At 36.3% G+C, this 18,291-nt stretch overlaps 1 long non-coding RNA gene across 9 annotated transcripts in view; it reads left to right on the plus strand.

The window, feature by feature from the left end:
- The window catches only part of LOC111561730, a 414,779-nt gene that overhangs the window by 313,323 nt on the left and 83,165 nt on the right, over positions 1 to 18,291 (plus strand). For 8 of the 9 annotated variants that reach the window (XR_006583250.1, XR_006583244.1, XR_006583247.1 and 5 more), the window contains one exon: positions 7,345 to 7,477. The exons of the other annotated variant lie outside the window; for it this stretch is intronic. This is a non-coding gene — a long non-coding RNA (uncharacterized LOC111561730). The remainder of the gene's footprint in view (positions 1 to 7,344; positions 7,478 to 18,291) is intronic. 9 annotated transcript variants of the gene reach the window in all.

The raw sequence follows: 18,291 nt of genomic DNA on the forward strand, positions 1-18,291 counted from the left end.
TTGCTACAAAATGCCATATTTCATTCTGTCTCATTGCCAAGTAGTGTTCCATTGTATATATAAACCATAATTTCTTTATCCATTCATCAGTTGATGGACATTCAGGCTCTTTCCATAATTTGGCTATTGTTGAAAGTGCTGCTATAAACATTGGGGTACAAGTGCCCCTATGCATCAGCACTCCTGTATCCCTTGGGTAAATTTCTAGCAGTGCTATTGCTGGGTCATAGGGTAGATCTATTTTTAATTTTTTGAGGAAGCTCCACACTGTTTTCCAGGGTGGCTGCACCAATTTGCATTCCCACCAACAGTGCAAGGGGGTTCCTTTTTCTCCACATCCTCTCCAGCATCTATAGTCTCCTGATTTGTTCATTTTAGCCACTCTGACTGGCATGAGGTCATATCTCACTGTGGTTTTGATTTGTATTTCCCTGATGAGGAGCGACGTTGAGCATCTTTTCATGTGCCTGTTGGCCATTTGGATGTCTTCTTTAGAGAAGTGTCTATTCATGTCTTCTGCCCATTTCTTCACTGGATTATTTGTTTTTCGGGTGTGGAATTTAGTGAGTTTGTTATAGATTTTGGATACTGGCCCTTTGTCCGATATGTCATTTGAAAATATCTTTTCCCATTCCATCAATTGCCTTTTAGTTTTGTTGACTGTTAACTTTGCAGTGAAGAACATTTTATCTTGATGAGGTCCCATAGTTCATTTTTGCTTTTAATTTCCTTGCCTTTGGGGATGTGTCAAGTAAGAAATTGCTACGGCTGAGGTCAGAGAGGTTTTTTTCCTGCTTTCTCCACTAGGGTTTTGATGGTTTCCTGTCTCACATTCACATCCTTCATCCATTTTGAGTTTATTTTAGTGAATGGTATAAGAAAGTGGTCTAGTTTCATTGTTCTGCATGTTGCTGTCCAGTTCTCCCAGCACCATTTGTTAAAGAGACTGTCTTTTTTCCATTGGATATTCTTTCTTGCTTTGTCAAAGATGAGTTAGCCATACTTTTGTGGGTCTAGTTCTGGGGTTTCTATTCTATTCCATTGGTTTCTGTGTCTGTTTTTGTGCCAATACCATGCTGTCTTGATGGTGACAGCTTTGTAGTAGAGGCTAAAGTCTGGGATTGTGATGCCTCCTACTTTGGTCTTCTTCTTCAAAATTACTTTGGCTATTCGGGATCTTTTGTGGTTCCATATGAATTTTAGGATTGTTTGTAGTTTCGAGAAGAATGCTGGTGCAGTTTTGATTGGGATTGCATTGAATGTGTAGACAGCTTTGGGTAGTATTGACATTTTAACAATATTTATTCTTCCAATCCACGAGCACAGAATGTTTTTCCATTTCTTTGTATCTTCTTCAATTTCCTTCATAAGTTTTCTATAGTTTTCAGCATACAGATCTTTTACATCTTTCGTTAGGTTTATTCTTAGGTATTTTATGATTCCTGGTGCAATTGTGAATGGCATCAGTTTCTTTATTTGTCTTTCTGTTGCTTCATTATTAGTGTATAAGAATGCAACTGATTTCTGTACATTGATTTTGTATCCTGAGACTTTGCTGAATTTATGTATCAGTTCTAGTAGACTTTTGGTGGAGTCTATTGGATTTTCCATGTATAATATCATGTCATCTGCAAAAAGTGAAAGCTTGACTTCATCTTTGCCAATTTTGATGCCTTTTGTTTCCTTTTGTTGTCTAATTGCTGATGCTAGAACTTCCAACACTCTGTTAAACAACAGTGGTGAGAGTGGACATCTCTGTTGTGTTCCTGATCTTGTGGGAAAGCTCTCAGTTTTTCCCCATTGAGGATGATATTAGCTGTGGGCTTTTCATAAACGGCTTTTATGATATTTAAGTATGTTCCTTCTATCCTGATTTTCTCGAGGGTTTTTATTAAGAAAGGATGCTGAATTTTGTCAAATGCTTTTTCTGCATCGGTTGACAGGATCATATGGTTCTTATGTTTCTTTTATTAATGTGATGTATCACGTTGATCGATTTGCGAATGTTGAACCAGCCCTGCATCCCAGGAATGAATCCCACTTGATCATGGTGAATAATTCTTTTTCCATGATGTTGAATTCGATTTGCTAGTATCTTATTGAGAATTTTTGCATCCATATTCATCAGGGATATTGGCCTGTAGTTCTCTTTTTTTTGCTGGGTCTCTCTCTGGTTTGGGAATCAAAGTCATGCTGGCTTCATAGAATGAGTCTGGGAGTTTTCCTTCCCTTTCGATTTTTTGGAACAGCTTGAGAAGGATAGGTATTATCTCTGCTTTAACTGTCTGGTAGAATTCCCCAGGGAAGCCATCTGGTCCTGGACTCTGTTGGGTGATTTTTGATGACTGATTCAATTTCTTCGCTGGTTATGGGTCTGTTCAAATTTTCTATTTCCTCCTGTTTGAGTTTTGGAAGTGTGTGGGTGCTTAGGAATTTGTCCATTTCTTCCAGGTTGTCCAGTTTGATGGCATATAATTTTTCACAGTATTCTCTGATAACTGCTTGTATTTCTGAGGGATTGGTTGTAATAATTCCATTTTCATTCATGATTTTATCTATTTGGGTCCTCTCGCTATTGTTTTTGAGAAGCCTGGTGACAGGTCTATCAATTTTGTTTATTTTTTCAAAAAAACACAACTCTTGGTTTCATTGATCTGCTCTACTGTTTTTTTTAGATTCTACATTGTTTATTTCTGCTCTGATCTTTATTATTTCTCTTCTTCTGCTGGGTTTGGGGTGTCTTTGCTGTTCTGCTTCTATTTCCTTTAGGTGTGTTATTAGATTTTGTATTTGGGATTTTTCGTGCTTCTTGAGATAGGCCTGGATTGCAATGTATTTTCCTCTCAGGACTGTCTTCACTGCGTCCCAGTGTTTGGATTGTATTTCATTTTCATTTGTTTCCATATATTTTTTTAATTTCTTCTCTAATTACCTGGTTGACCCATTCATTCTTTAGTAGGGTATTCTTTAACCTTCATGCTTTTGGAGGTTTTCTGGACTTTTTCCTGTGGTTGATTTCAAGCTTCATAGCATTGTGGTCTGAAAGTGTGCATGGTATGATTTCAATTTTGTTATACTTATGAAGGGCTGTTTTGTGACCCAGAATGTGATCTACCTTGGAGAATGTGCTGTGTGCATTGGAGAAGAAAGTATATTCTGTTGCTTTAGGGTGCAGAGTTCTAAATATATCTGTCAAGACCATCTGATCCATTGTATCATTCAGGGCCCTCCTTTCTTTATTGATTCTGTGTCTAGATGATCTATCCATTGTTGTAAGTAGAGTATTAAAGTCCCCTGCAATTACCACATTCTTATCAATAAGGTTGCTTATGTTTGTGTGTAATTGTTTTATATATTTGGGGGCCTCCGTATTTGGTGCATAGACATTTATTATTATTAGCTCTTCCTGATGTATAGACCCTGTAATAATTATATAATACCCTTCTTCATCTCTTGCTATAGCTTTTAATTTAAAGTCTAGTTTGTCTGATATAAGTATGGTTACTCCAGCTTTCTTTTGACTTCCAGTAAAATGATAGATAGTTCTCCATCCCCTCACTTTCAATCTGAAGGTGTCCTCGGGTCTAAAATGAATCTCTTGTAGACAGCAAATAGATGGGTCTTGGTTTTTTTTAATCCATTCTGATGCCCCATGTCTTTTTGTTGGAGCGTTTAGTCCATTTACAATCATTGTTATTATTGAAGGATATGGGTTTAGAGTCATTGTGATATGTGTAGGTTTCATGCTTGTAGTGATGTCTCTGGTATTTTGTGGTCCTTGCAACATTTCACTTACAGAGTTCCCCTTAGGATCTCTTGTAGGGCTGGTTTAGTTGTGATGAATTCCTTCAGTTTTTGTTTGTTTGGGAAAACCTTTATCTCTCCTTCTATTCTGAATGACAGACTTGCTGGATAAAGGATTCTTGGTTGCATATTTTTTCTGTTTATCACATTGAAGATTTCCTGTCATTCCTTTCCTGCCTGCCAAGTTTCAGTAGATAGATCTGCTACTACCCTTATGTGTCTCCCTTGGTATGTTAAGGCCCGTTTATCCCTATCTACTTTCAGAATTCTCTTTTTATCCTTGTATTTTGCCAGTTTCACTATGATATGTTGTGCAGAATATCTATGCAAGTTATGTCTGAAGAGAGTTCTCTGTGCCTCCCGGACTTCAATGCCTGTTTCCTTCCCCAGATCAGGGAAGTTCTCAGCTATGATTTGTTCAAGTATACCTTCAGCCCCTTTCTCTCTCTCTTCTTCTTCTGGAATTCCTATGATATGGATATTGTTCCATTTGATTGCACCACTCAGTTCTCTAATTCTCCCCTTGTACTCCTGGATTTTTTAATGTCTCTATTTCTCAGCTTCCTCTTTTTCTATATTTTTATCTTCTAATTCACCTATTCTCTCCTCTGCCTCTTCAATCCTGCTATGGCCACCTCCATTTTATTTAACACCTCATTTATAACATTTTTAAATTTCTCATAACTATTTTTTAGTCACTTGATCTCTGTAGCAATAGATTCTCTGTTGTCCTCTATGCTTTTCTCAAGCCCAGCGATTAATTTAATGACTATTATTCTAAATTCTTTTTCCATTATATTGCTTAAATAGGTTTTGATCAATTCATTAGCTGTTGCTACTTTCTGTAGTTTCTTTTGAGGAGAATTCTTCCGTTTCATCGTTTTGGCTAGTCCCTGCAGTAGCTCCATGCTGCAGGGCACTTCCCTCCTGCTGTCCAGAGAAACTTGTGTTGGTGGGTGGGGCCACAGTCAGACCCAATGTCTGCCCCCAGCCCACAACTAGGGCCACAGTCAGACTGGTGTGTACTTTATCTTCCCCTCTCCCAGGGACAGGACTCACTGTGGAGGGGTGTGGCCTCTGTCTGGGCTGCTTGCACACTGCCAGGCTTGTGGTGCTGCTTTGGTGGGATCTGGCCAAGGGGTGGATCCTTAAGGTGCACAGGAGCGGGAGAGGCAGGCTTAGCTAGGTTTGCCATCAGTGGTCCCCTGCAGGAGGGGCCCTGCAGCACCAGGAGGGAGGCAAGCCACTTTGGAGGGATGGATGCACAGAAGCACAGAGTTGTGCATTTGCATGGTGCAAGCAAATTCGGTGACAGGAACTTTTTCCCTTTGGAATTTCCGTTGGTGGATGGGAGAGAGAAATGGTGTTTGCCAGCACCTTTGTTCCCCCACTGAGCTGAGCTCTGTCTTCCCGGGCTCAACAACTCTCCCTCCTGGTGTCCTCTCACCCTCCCCGTGCTCTGAGAGCAGAGCTGTTGACTTTTAACATTCCAGATGTTAAGTCCCCCTGGCTGTCAGAACTCATGCAGTCTGGCCCCTCCACTTTTGCAAGCCAGACTTTGGGGGCTCTACCTTGCCTGCCGGGCTGCCTCTCTACCACCCTGGCTCCCTCCTGCCAGTCTGTGTAGCACGCACTGCGTCTGCCCTTCCTACCCTCTTCCATCGGCCTCTTGTCTACGCTTGGCTCCAGAGAGTCTGTTCTGCTAGTATTCTGGTGGTTTTCTGGGTTATTTAGGCCGATGTGGGTGGAATCTATGTGATCAGCTGGACAAGGTGAGCCCAGCGTCCTCCTATGTGCCATCTTCCCTTATCTTCTATTCCTCAGCTCAATATTTATTTTTTTTGAGAGAGGGAGGGAGACAGAGTGATAGCGGGTGAGGGGCAGAAAGAAAGGGAGACACAGGATCCAAAGCAGGCTCCAGACTCTGGGATGTCAGCACAGAGCCCATCCCAGGGCTCGAACTCACAGACTGTGAGATCATAACCTGAGTGGAAGTCAGATGCCCAACCAACTGAGCCACCCAGGCACCCCTAAGTGCCATTGTGTCATCAGTCACATGCTTCACAAAAGGAGATTACAATTAATTTCATTCAAAACATATATTTTTAGTTCTAAATTAAGCAGTATTGGGTTATTACAGATGACATCAAAGGTACCATGTCATCTCTAGCTTGTTGTATTTTATTTGTTTCCCCAAAAAACTGTGTCAAAATCCTAACCTCTGATACCTGTGAACATAACTTTATTTGGAAATAGGATCGTTGTAGTTGTAATCAAGTTAAGATGAGATCATACTTGATTAGGGTGGGCCCTAAATGCAATGACTAAAGTCCTTATAAGGAAACATAGATTTGAACACAAGACACATAGACACAGGAGAGACAAGTACAACTCTATGTGAAGACAGAGGCAGAGATTGTAGTAATCCATCTACATGCCAAGGTACACTAAGGATTTTTTGCAACTACCAGAAGCAATGAAGAGACAAGGAAGGATTTTTCCATTGTTTTCAGAGGGGGCATAGGTCTGCAAACACTTTGATTCTGGACTTTGTAATTCTAGCTTCTAGAACTATGAGAAAGTAAATTTTTATTATTTTAAGCCACCAAATTTGCGGTGACTTATAATGGCAACAACAGTATTCTTGTTTACCTTCTCAGATGACACCTGAAGACAAGATAGTTGCCAGAGATTTCCTCAGGGTTCATGTAGATTGAAGAAAAGAGCATTTGTTACTATGGCTTTCAAACAAGTAGCTGAATTCAGTCTGAAGTGGCCAAGTAGGCTCACAGACCCAACCCTGAATCAGTTGATATGTATTGGGAACTAAGTGTTTTACCTTGCAGATCTGAGCCATGCATTCTGACTCCTGTGTTAAGTATTAGGTGTATTAGGTGAAGGCCTACCCATCCACATGGACTGAGACAACCTAGTTTCCCAAAGGAACTTCATCAGCTGGCACCAAACCAGCAAGTATCTACCATAAGATCCTTGCCAGAGTGCCTTCATATTATGATGTCACCCTCTTTTCAGTCATTAGTACTTGCTTTATAGATCACTTAAAATACTACACTACAATTAGTTGTTGTTTTTGCTGTTGTTATTGTTATTTTTAATATGGTTTCTTTTCTAAGAAGAGAAATTCCTGGAGGTTAATGACATGTTTTTAGTTTGTGGCCCAAATTGTATATAAGATTTTCTTGTTGGAATGTTGAATTTAATATTAAATTAATAAATAACAGTAAATTACAGTGTTATAGTGCTAATTATCTCACCATAATAGTAAAATTAGCCAAGAATACATCTAGAATAAATTCAGGTCCATTCGGTGCAACATAACCTCAGCTCTGTAACATTTTGTCTATAAGCTGTTCACCTACAGTACCCATTTCCTTTCTGCTACTTCCTCCATCCAATTAGCTTTTCATTAACCTACCACACCTCGAGTTATACTTAATTTCTGAACAATAGTAGCTAAGCAGTCATGTATGTTTATAGTCCCTATTACTCTGTTTCTGACCTCTAATGTTTGTGTTTTAGATGCCTCAGGAAACAAATTTATTTTTCAAGACGTCTGAGGCAGTTGTATCGGTGCTATGTAGCATTTAAATGACAACAAACTCTGTCCTCATTGATAACGGATGGCTGTTAGAAACACTTTTCTTCTCCTTAGGTATGTGAACTTGACATTTATCTAAATTGTTGGTTGACAAACAAGGAATGCATTTCTATGAGGAATGCCTCAGATCTGAAAAATAGACCAACACTAGTTGAATGAAAAAAGACTTAAAAAAGATTAAAGAAATCAATACTGACTCAGTGGAGAAATGAAAAATCAAGTTCCAGATCTATTTGAGTTATAGTCTCTCATTCACTGTAAAAGAAAATGTAAAGCGTGGTTTTTCTTTCACACATTAATCAATGCCATTAACAGTCTAATTTTTATAATAGTTATTTAAAATAAAATAAGAAAAATCCTTTTTTAACACATTAGTTGACTTTTTTATACTCCTTAATTTTAACCCAATTGTCTATTTACCTGCTTATCCAGAAATGATGCTTTTGGAATACATAGGAGAAAGAAAACCAAATTTAAAAACTATTACATACCAGAATAATAATGAGGGATAATTTGGTTTAGTTTCCTGATATTTGGGATTATTGAATTGTTGAAATATTTTTATAAAATTAATTTTTATGTGTGAATAAATGAACAAATAATTAGATAAGCACACTTATTAAAGTGTGAAGTGCTAAATTTAGTAACTATGAGTGACTTATTTTTTCCTGAGCCAGACTTTTTTTCTTCTTCTTCCAAGTTATTTAAATTTCAGTTAGTTAACATACAGTGTAATATTAGTTTCAGGTGTACAATACAGTGATTCATTGCTTATATACAACACCTGGTGCTCATCACAAGGGCACTCTTTAATCCCCATCAGCTATTTAACTCATCCCCCCCAGTCACCCCCCACCCCCTCCAGTAACCCTGTTTGTTCTCTGTAGTTAAGAGTCTGTTTCTTGGTTTTCCTTTCTTTGTTCCCCACTATGTTTGTTTGTTTTGCTTCTTAAATTTCACATACGGGTGAAATCATATTATTTGTCTTCCTCTGACTGACTTACTTCACTTAGGATAATACTCCCTAGCTCCATCCACATTATTACGAATGGCAAGATTTCATTCTTTTTGATGCCTGAATTATATTCCATTGTATATGTACATCACATCTTCTTTATTAATTGGTTTTTAATTAATTTATTCATTGGTTGATAGGCATATTGACTCTTTTCATATTTTGGCTATTGTTGATAATGCTGCAATGAACATCAGAGTGTATGTATCCCTTCAAATTAGTATTTTTGTATCCTTTGGGTAAATGACCAGTAGAGCAGTTTCTGGATCGTAGGGTAGTTCTATTTTTAACTTTTTGAGGAACCTCCATACTGTTTTCCAGAGTGGCTGCACCAATTTGTATTCTTACCAATAGTGTAAGACAGTCCCCCTTTCTCTGCATCCTCACCAACACCTGTTGTTTCCTGTGTTGTTAATTTTAGTCATTATGACTGGTGTGAGGTGGTATTTCATTGTGATTTTGATTTGCATTTCCCTGATGATGAGTGATGTTGAGCATTATTTCATGTATCTGTTGACCATCTGTATGTCTTCTTTGCACAATTGTCTATTCATGTGTTCTACCCATTTCTTCACTGGGTTATTTGTTTTTTGGATGTTGGGTTTGAGAAGTTCTTTATATATTTTGGATACTAACCCTTGATAAGATAGGTCATTTGGAAATATCTTCTTCAATTCTGTAGGTTGCCTTTTAGTTTTGTTGATTGTTTCCCTTGGCTGTGCAGAAGCTTTTTATTTTGATATAGTCTCAATAGTTTATTTTGCTTTTGTTTCCCTTGCGTCAGGAGACATATCTAGTAAGAAGTTGCTACAGCCAATGTCAAAGAGGTTACTGCCTATGTCTTCCTATAGGATTTTAATGGTTTTATGTCTTGTATTTAGGTCTTTCATCCATTTTGAATTTATTTGTGTGTGGTGTAAGAAAGTGGTCCAGTTTCATTCTTTTGCGTGTTACTGTCCAGTTTTCCCAACAGCATTTTTGAAGAGATTGCCATTTTTCCATTTGATATTCTTTCCTGCTTTGTTGAAGATTAATTGGCCATATAATTATGAGTTCATTTGTAGGTTTCCTATTCTGTTCCATTGATCTATGTGTCTATATTTGTGCCAGTACCATATCCTCTTGATCACTATAGCTCTCTAATATTGAGGTCTGGAAGTGTGGGATTGTGATGCCTCCAGCCTTGCTTTTCTTTTTTAAGATTGCTTTGGCTATTGGGGTCTTTTGTGTGGTTCCACACAAATTTTTGGATTGTTTGTTCTAGCTCGGTGAAAAATGCTGGTGGTATTTTGATAGGGATTACTTTAAATGTGTAGATTGCTTTGGTAGTATAGACATTTAAATAATATTTGTTCTTCTAATTCATGAACATGGAATGTTTTTCTATTTTCTTGTGTTATCTTCAATTTCTTTCATCAGTGTTTTATAGTTTTCAGAGTACAGATCTTCTACCTTTTTGGTTAGGCTCATTCCTAGGTATCTTATGGTTTTGGTGTAATTGAAAATAGGATTGATTCCTCAGTTTCTCTTTCTGCTTCTGGTGCATTATTGGTGCATAGAAATGTGATAGATTTCTGTATGTTGATTTTGTATCCTGTGACTTTACTAAATTCGTGTATCGGTTCTAGCAATGTTTTGTGTGTGTGTGTGTGTAGCATCCTTCAGGTTTTCTACATAGAGTGTCATGTCATCTGCAAATAGTGACAGTTTGACTTCTTCTCTGCCAGTTTGGATGCATTTTATTCCTTTTTTGTTGTCTGATTGCTGTGGCTAGGACATCCAGTACTATGTTAAATAGCAGTGTTGAGAGTGGACATCCCTGTTTTGTTCTGGACTTTAGAAGAAAAGCTCTCAGTTTTTCTACACTGAGGATGCTATTAGCTGTGGGTTTCTCATATATGGTCTCATATATGTTGAGGTTTGTTCCCTCTAACCCTGCTTTTGTTGAGATTTTTTTATTATGAATAACTGTCATACTTTGTCAAATGCTTTTTCTGCATCTGTTGAAAGTTCTTATCTTTCCTTTATTAATGTGGTGTAGCACGTTGATTGTTTTGCAAATATTGAACTGCCCTTATAGCCCTGGAATAAATCCCACTTGATCACAGTGAGTGATCCTTTTAATGAACTGTTGGATTTGATTTGCTAGTATTTTCCTAAGAATTTTTGCATACATGTTCATGAGGGATATTGGCCTGTAGTTTGCTTTTTTAGTGGTGTCTTTGTCTGGTTTGGTATCCCTGTTTGGTATCAGGGTAATACTGGCTTCATAGAATGAATTTGGAAGTTTTCCTTCCATTTCTATTTTTTGGAATAGTTTGAGAAGAATAGGTATTAACTTTTCTTTAAATGTTTGGTAGAATTTGTCTCTGAAGCCATCTGACCCTGGACTTTTGTTTGTTGGGAGATTTTTTTGTTACTGATTCAATTTCTTTGCTAGTTATTGGTATGTTCAAGTTTTCTATGTCCTCTTGTTTCATTTTGAGTAGTTTATATGTTTCTAGAAATTTATCCATTTCTTCCATGTTGTCCAATTTGTTGGCATAAAGTTTTTGATAATATTTTCCTATAATTGTATTATTGTGTTTTTGGCTCTTATTTTTCCTCTTTTGTTGTGTTAAAATCATATTATATATGGAATAAAATTAAAATCACTTCATTTTATGAACATGAATATAAGAGGCAGTTGATTCACCTTTCTGACATTTGCCAACAATGGTGTTTAATAAATATTTATGAACTTAGCTTCCCTTCCTTTTTTTTTTTTAATGTTTATTTATTTTTGAGAGAGAGACACACAGAGACACAAGCTAGGAGAGGCAGAAAGAGAGGGAGACACAGAATCTGAGGCAGGATCCAGGCCCTGAGCTGTCAGCACATAGCCCGACGTGGGGCTCAAACTCACAAACCATGAGATCGTGACCTGAGCTGAAGTCAGACGCTCAACCGACTGAGCCACCCAGGTGCCCCTTAGCGTCCCTTCTTTTTTCTTCCTTCTCTCCTTCCCTCTTTCCTTACTCACTATCTATTTTTTTGGGCTAAAAAAAGATTTATGGAAGCTTCCAATTATATATATATATATATATATATATATATATATATATATATATGCCAACACTTATGTGTAAAGGGATATTATAGGGATAATAGTTTGAGTAATAAAATTGTATGCAACTTATACCTTAAAGCACATGGGGAACACACTAGATAGTAAAGGATCTTAAGTGGGAATCTAAAAATAAATGGTTGAAAAAGTTTGTTTATCTTGCTGTTGAAGAGGGGAGGACATTGAGTTTACCTGAAAAACAGGAAAGTAAAATTAGATATGTTTAACACTTTTCTGAAAAGTTTTATTGATGAGTTATGGCATAACCATTATTTTTTCTCTATATCTAAAGTGATTTTCCTAGGGGTCTGTTGTAATATCTGACTATTTGCAGACCTAACAGAAACAATAGTAAAATAAAACAACTTATTACTTAAAGATAGGCATATAATTAGTAAATATCATTAATGAGAAATAAGTTGGCTAAACTAAGAATTTTATACTTAAAGAGTTGTTCTATAACATGAATCTCTTCAAGGAAAAAAAATTAGTTTCCCCTCCCTCCTCCTTCCTCTTCCCATTCCCCTTTCTTTTTCTTTGAATTTCTATAGCTCTTCAGTTAATACTTACTGTAACTATTTACTTTAGCAGCCCTCTGAGGAAGGTCAAACTCCCAATGTGGCATTAAGTATAATTACTTTCTGACCAACCTCTATTCTTACCTGTCCTCAGGTATTCTCACCTTGTACTTCTCAAACAGGGAAAAAATAAAAAAAATACCATGAGAATGGGCATTTCTGAACCTGTAGAAATTCTTAGCAAAAGGCTGCAACTGCGCATTTGCTGTACTGTCTGGGAAACAGCAGACACCCTGTCCAAGAGCAGAAACATTATAACCTTTGTGACAATGAGCAGTAAGCACTCTTTAAACCATAGTCATCCTTTTGGCAATGATAATTGGAGGGGAAAATTTTTTTCTTTTTTTTTTTTTTTTTGGATTTTAAGAATCTACTTTATTGCAAATAGTAAGTGGTGTATTCAACTTTTCCAGCTTCTTGTTCTCTAGGTTTAACAGCCCCCCCCCCCAACCCTTGCTTTTGCCTAACAGCCATCTTGGCAACTCCTCCCTGAAATCATTTCCTGTCATGACATTTTTAGAAACCAAAATAACAGCATTTACAATGTAACAGCTAAATATTCCCATAGAGTATCTGGATAAAACAAGCATTTTTGCACAGTAGTTTGGAACACACCATTGAGTATGTATTCAGACAGAACCTTTTCTGGGTGTTCACAGTTTCTGGCTAACCAATAGGCTGATTGCATCATTGTTTGTTGTTGCTCTGTAATCACATCTGGCACTCACAGCTGGCAACATTCTGGCTTCCAAAGTTTTCTCGTGTAGTATCTTGTTTTAATTTCGGAATACATATTTATTTGGTGATGGAGTGCTTTTAATAATAGTGGGTGGCTGTGTAACTCTCAGAAAAATGAAGCACAGATATGTGTAATATCACACGGAAGTATGAGACACAAATGGAATGTCATTTGGACAAATTCAATACATTTTGAATTCTTTGAATTTTTTAAGAATATGATCACTTGTGCTTTTTATAATAGAATTATTTATTTAGCCTTTTACATCGTTAATTTTGCATTTTAAATTTAGTGCAGCATAAACTCAGAGTTGTGCTGGGAAAATATTCAGTGTCTGCAGATAGTTAGTGTTCTTAAACCACAATGACAAAATCTCAAAAATAGATGTAGTCCCATCACAGTTAAATTGAATGACTCAGTGTCTGGACCACTTAGAAGGATTTTTGTTTTTATTTTTTTGTTTTTTTCTAGCTAGGGAAGAGGAGAGACTGTTCACTTTAGAATTTTGGAATCGTGGATGGAGGATGTTTGTTTTGCTTTGTTTTAGAGATGACAGAGAATGCTATCACAGGGATTTGGTAAAAACTGACACCTCTTAAAATATGTAAAGTAGAATTCAGGTCACTTGTTTTTCATGACATTTTATTTTCAAAAGTTACTCATTAGTCTAGAGCCACACCCGAGAGATCAGTTTACCCAACTTTCACATTTATAGGCAGAGTCGTGAGGCTCCTTTGTCTGTTTCCCTTTATAGAGGCTGGATAAGCCAGATACTCACTTTCCCAGATTCTCTCATATATAAAGGTGGCCATTTGACCAATTTTTAGGCAACAATATATAAGGGATAATCGGCTGGATTATTTCAGGGAAAAAATTCCATTTGATTATTTAAAAGACAAAGTAGACATATAAAAATCTTATTTTTCAATGGGAGTGTGATACCTGGAACTTGGCAGCCATCTTGAGACTATGAGATGGCAAGACTAAGGATAGAAAGACAATAGAGTAGGAGGATGGAAAGAGTTTGGATCTTTGATAATTGGAACCAGCCACTATACCAAATTAGTATTTCTGTATCAATATCTTTTCCTCTTGCATGAGACAATTAATTCTTTGTTTCTTAAGCCACTTTTGGTCAGTTTTCCTGTTAATCATATCTCTGTACACTCCTAATTATTACACCCTGAGAAATTAATTAATCTGCTTAAGTTTGTAACAGAACATAGTAGCACAGTCTTGATTGGAATTTGGGTCTTCTAATTTCTTGTTTAATATCTTTTCCTTACTTCTACCCTGTTAGTCTCCACATGAACAAATGAGCTATTGTCTTGATTAAACCTGTTTTTAAATGTGTTCAGTAAATTTAAAATGTGTTTTAAATTAAAATGTGTTTTAAACTTAAAATGTGTTTTTAAATGTGTTCAGTAAATTTTATTTGTCCTTTAGACTATTATCTGCATTTGCAATCCCTTTAGCTAAAGGAAATTTCACAAATCTTATAAACCATCTTTGCATAGATGGGCATGACAGAATAAGATCGGGATTATGGGATGATTCATTTCTATATTAAAAGTCTGGATTTGAGAAGAGGTAACTATTCTGAGTCACATTAATACTAATAGAATTTGCAACATGCTTGCAAAGTTGGATGTATTTCAAAACTCAAATTCTTATCCTGAAGATTGTTTTAAGGAACAACTAGATAAAATTATATCAAAATGGAAAAATATGAGCAAATATTTAATGAAAATTTAAAAGTGTCCATTGGAAAAACATACATGATTTCCATGGCAATAGCAACAGAATAAAGATAATGAAGCTTGGAGAAGCAGAGAGATACAAATGTTAAATCATGATACATTCCTGAGTCCCATAACCATGGTAGTATTATAGTATAGTTGCTTTATATAAACGTTTGATAAAATTAAATTAGAGGATTCTAAATGTATTGAATATTTCGTGCAGTGTGCAAAATAGTTCACAGTGAACATTATGCATGATTATTTTGTATTGTGTTTTGAAGGGAAGGAATAATGTTTCAACATAAGTTGCCATTTTTCACATAGGTAATCTATTCACTGAATTAGGAGACATTTCTTCTTCACACAATGTAGGAAATATAAAGGGGAAAAACTGGGTTCAAAATTATTTCTCTCATAAAGTTACTTTGACAGGTCATCAGTAAATTCTTCTTTTATCCTTACCTATGTTCCTTCTATTATAGAATAATAATATCTTTTGGATCCTTCTTCGAACCTGGACATGGAGAACGGTTGATCAATCATCTTTGGCATTTGGCCATTGGGCCTGAGAGATAGCCATCATCAGTAGAGTGCCAGGGATGGTGACAAAGCAGATAGTTACTTGTGCTTAGACATAGCTCTCTACTATCTGAAGAAAAATAAACCTCCCTTTCTCACAGTGACAAATGAAGGATCAAGCCTGCATAGTTCCAAGCCTTTACTTCTTGTATAGCGTGAAATAACTCCATTCTGTCTCACCAATGCCCTGGAGTATGAGAGCAGGAGTTGGGGTTCTTGACTTTTTGCTTATGGCTGACAGCTGTCAGAGCTGCTATATTCAAGTGTCCCCCACAGTTGCCCTGTGCTGAGGCACAAAGTCTTCCTTTGACTGCTCAATAATCCAGGTTTTTACCTACCCTTGAAGTTCCTTTAGGCCTACCATGACTTTGCAGTTCTTTCTTTATTGGTACTATCTATTTTTTGTCAATGTATTTATAGTTAGAGTTAATGCCTAGGAACTATCCCATAATCCTAGTAATTACTATCTGTAAAATTAAGTAATTGAAATGTTTTCTCGTAATAGCTCTCTAATCATATCGCTTTAAATCTCTCTTCCCATTCAATCACATCTGTAAACATCATCATGGTAATAAAGCTTAGAAGAATATACAGAAGTAAATCTCCATGATCTTGGGTTAGGAAATGATTTCTTAGATGCAACAGGAAAAGCACAAGTAATAAAAGACTATTAACTTGGGCTTCATCAAAATTAAAAAACTTTTGTGCGTCAAAGGACGCCAGCAGGAAGGTGTAAAGACAGTCTGCAGACTGGGAAAAAAATTGCAAATCATATATTTGAAAATAAATCCAGACTCTATAAAGAACTGTTACAACTCCATAATAAAATGACAATCCAATTTTAAAATGGGCAAAGAATAAGAATAGATATTTCTTTTAAAAAGATACAAATTACCAAAAAGTACGGGAAACGATGCCCAACATCTTTAGCCATTAGGGAAATGGAAATCAAAACCACAATGAGATACTACATATTTACTACAATAGTTATAATGAAAAAGACAATAACAAGTGCTGTTAAAGATGTGGAGAAATTGGAATGCTCATTTATTGTTGGTAGGAATGTAAAATGGTACAGCCTCACTTTAGCAACTCCTCAGTGTTAAACATCGAGTCACCAAACGACCCAGAAATTCTATACCTAGGTATGTATATACCCAAGAGAACTGAAAATATATGGCTAAAGAGAAACTTGTACATGGATGTTCACAGTAGTATTATTCATAATAGCCAAAAACTAGAAACCGCCTAAATGTTCATCAACTGATGAAGCGATAGACATAATGTTATATACCCATATCATGGAATATTATCTGGCCAAAAAAGGAATGAAGAACTGATGGATGCTACAATTTGCATGAACTTCAAAGACATTATGCTGAGTGAAAGAAGTCAGTCACAAGAGACCACGTATTATAAGGTTAGATCTATACAAACAACACAGAATAAATAAATGTATTAGAGACAAAAAGTAGATTAGTGGTTGACTAGGGTTTGTGGGACAGAGAGTGAGGATGAGAAGTGACTGCTAATGGGTGGAGGACTTCTTTTTGGGATGATAAAGATGTTTGTAAGTTAGATTATGGTGATGGTTGCACAGTTTTGTAAAAAACTCTGAGTACCATTGAATTGTATACTTGAACACACTTCTACGGGTGAACTTTATGGTATAAATTATATCATAATAAAACCATTAAGAATAATTATGATATAATAGCATACAAACAATGACACTGGGTAAAACTTTATGATTTATCATATTCATTGTGGAGCAAAAAATGATTGGATTTAAATAAAAGCACTTAAAAAAAAGCCAAAAAAAGCTCCATATTGAATTTTGGCATTTCCCAGATTTAGATGCTGTCACTAAGGCACCGGATGTCAGAACAAAGGAAATTACCAGGAGGTTACGTAAAATAAGAACCTGGTGCAGGGAGGGCGCTAATCTTAATTACAAGTGGTGCCTAAGCTGTTTTCCTTGATCAGGATTGGATGGAGAGATGAGAGGGATACCAATTGAGCCATTATGCTTTAAAGAAAACTTGGTTTATGTTGGTGGTAAAAAGATTAGAAAATCAGAGACCACAACCTCGGGTGCACACTTATTCTAGACAAGTGCCTCTCATAGTATGAGCTGCGGTCAATTCCTATCAGCATTTTGAGGGAAGAGTACTCATTAAAAATGAAAATTTGTCAATCCCACACTAGAACTATATGAATCAATATCTCAGGAGAATGAGGGTGGCAAAAGATTGAAGCAATGTACCATTTTAATATTGTCACCATATGATTCTTCCCACCTCCCCATTTTATTGAAGTATAATTAACAAATAAAAATTGTATATATTTAAGGATCATGAATTGGATTTGACATTTTGATATGCACATACATTTTGAAATAATTGCCACAATCAAGCTAATTAACATATCCATCACCTCCCATAGTTATCTAGGTGATTCTTTTTTTTGGTTTTGTTTTTGTTTTGAGAAAGATGGAGTGTGAGTGGAGGAGGTGCAAAGAGAGAGGGAGACAGAGGATCTGAAGTGGACTCTGCACTGACAGCAGCAAGCCCAATGTGAGGCTGCAACTCACCAACCATGAGATCATGACCTGAGCTAAAGTTGGACACTTAACCAACTGAGCCACCCAGGGACCCCTGTCTAGGTTATCTTAAGCAACTAAATTTGAGAACACCCAAATTTGACTGAATTTTTATGATTTCTGTTCTACAAACTTCCTAGAAAATAACAAAACTTATTTGTTTTTCTCAAGGCTTGATTGTAATATTAAATGAAAATAGTTTAACTTATCTAAAATATCTAAATTAAAAAGTAGATAAATGGTTATGGCCCAAGATTATCTATGTTTGCACTATAAATTACCACTATAAAAATAGGTTATATATGATGGTTCCATATAGTTGAAAGAGGGTGTTTTGTACTTAATTTTGGTATGTTATGGGTTAGTGTGGGAATTTACCATTTACAATAATATTTCCATTAGAAAAAGGTTTTCATGTTTATGATAATCTACTTAATGAATATGTAACTATTCATGAGTAAAAGATAATCTTTTGGGAAAAGAGCTGTCTAGAGTTTGTCTCTGTCT

Source organism: Felis catus, chromosome A1 (assembly GCF_018350175.1).
Source record: "Felis catus isolate Fca126 chromosome A1, F.catus_Fca126_mat1.0, whole genome shotgun sequence".
In the NCBI taxonomy this organism is placed as follows: domain Eukaryota; kingdom Metazoa; phylum Chordata; class Mammalia; order Carnivora; family Felidae; genus Felis; species Felis catus.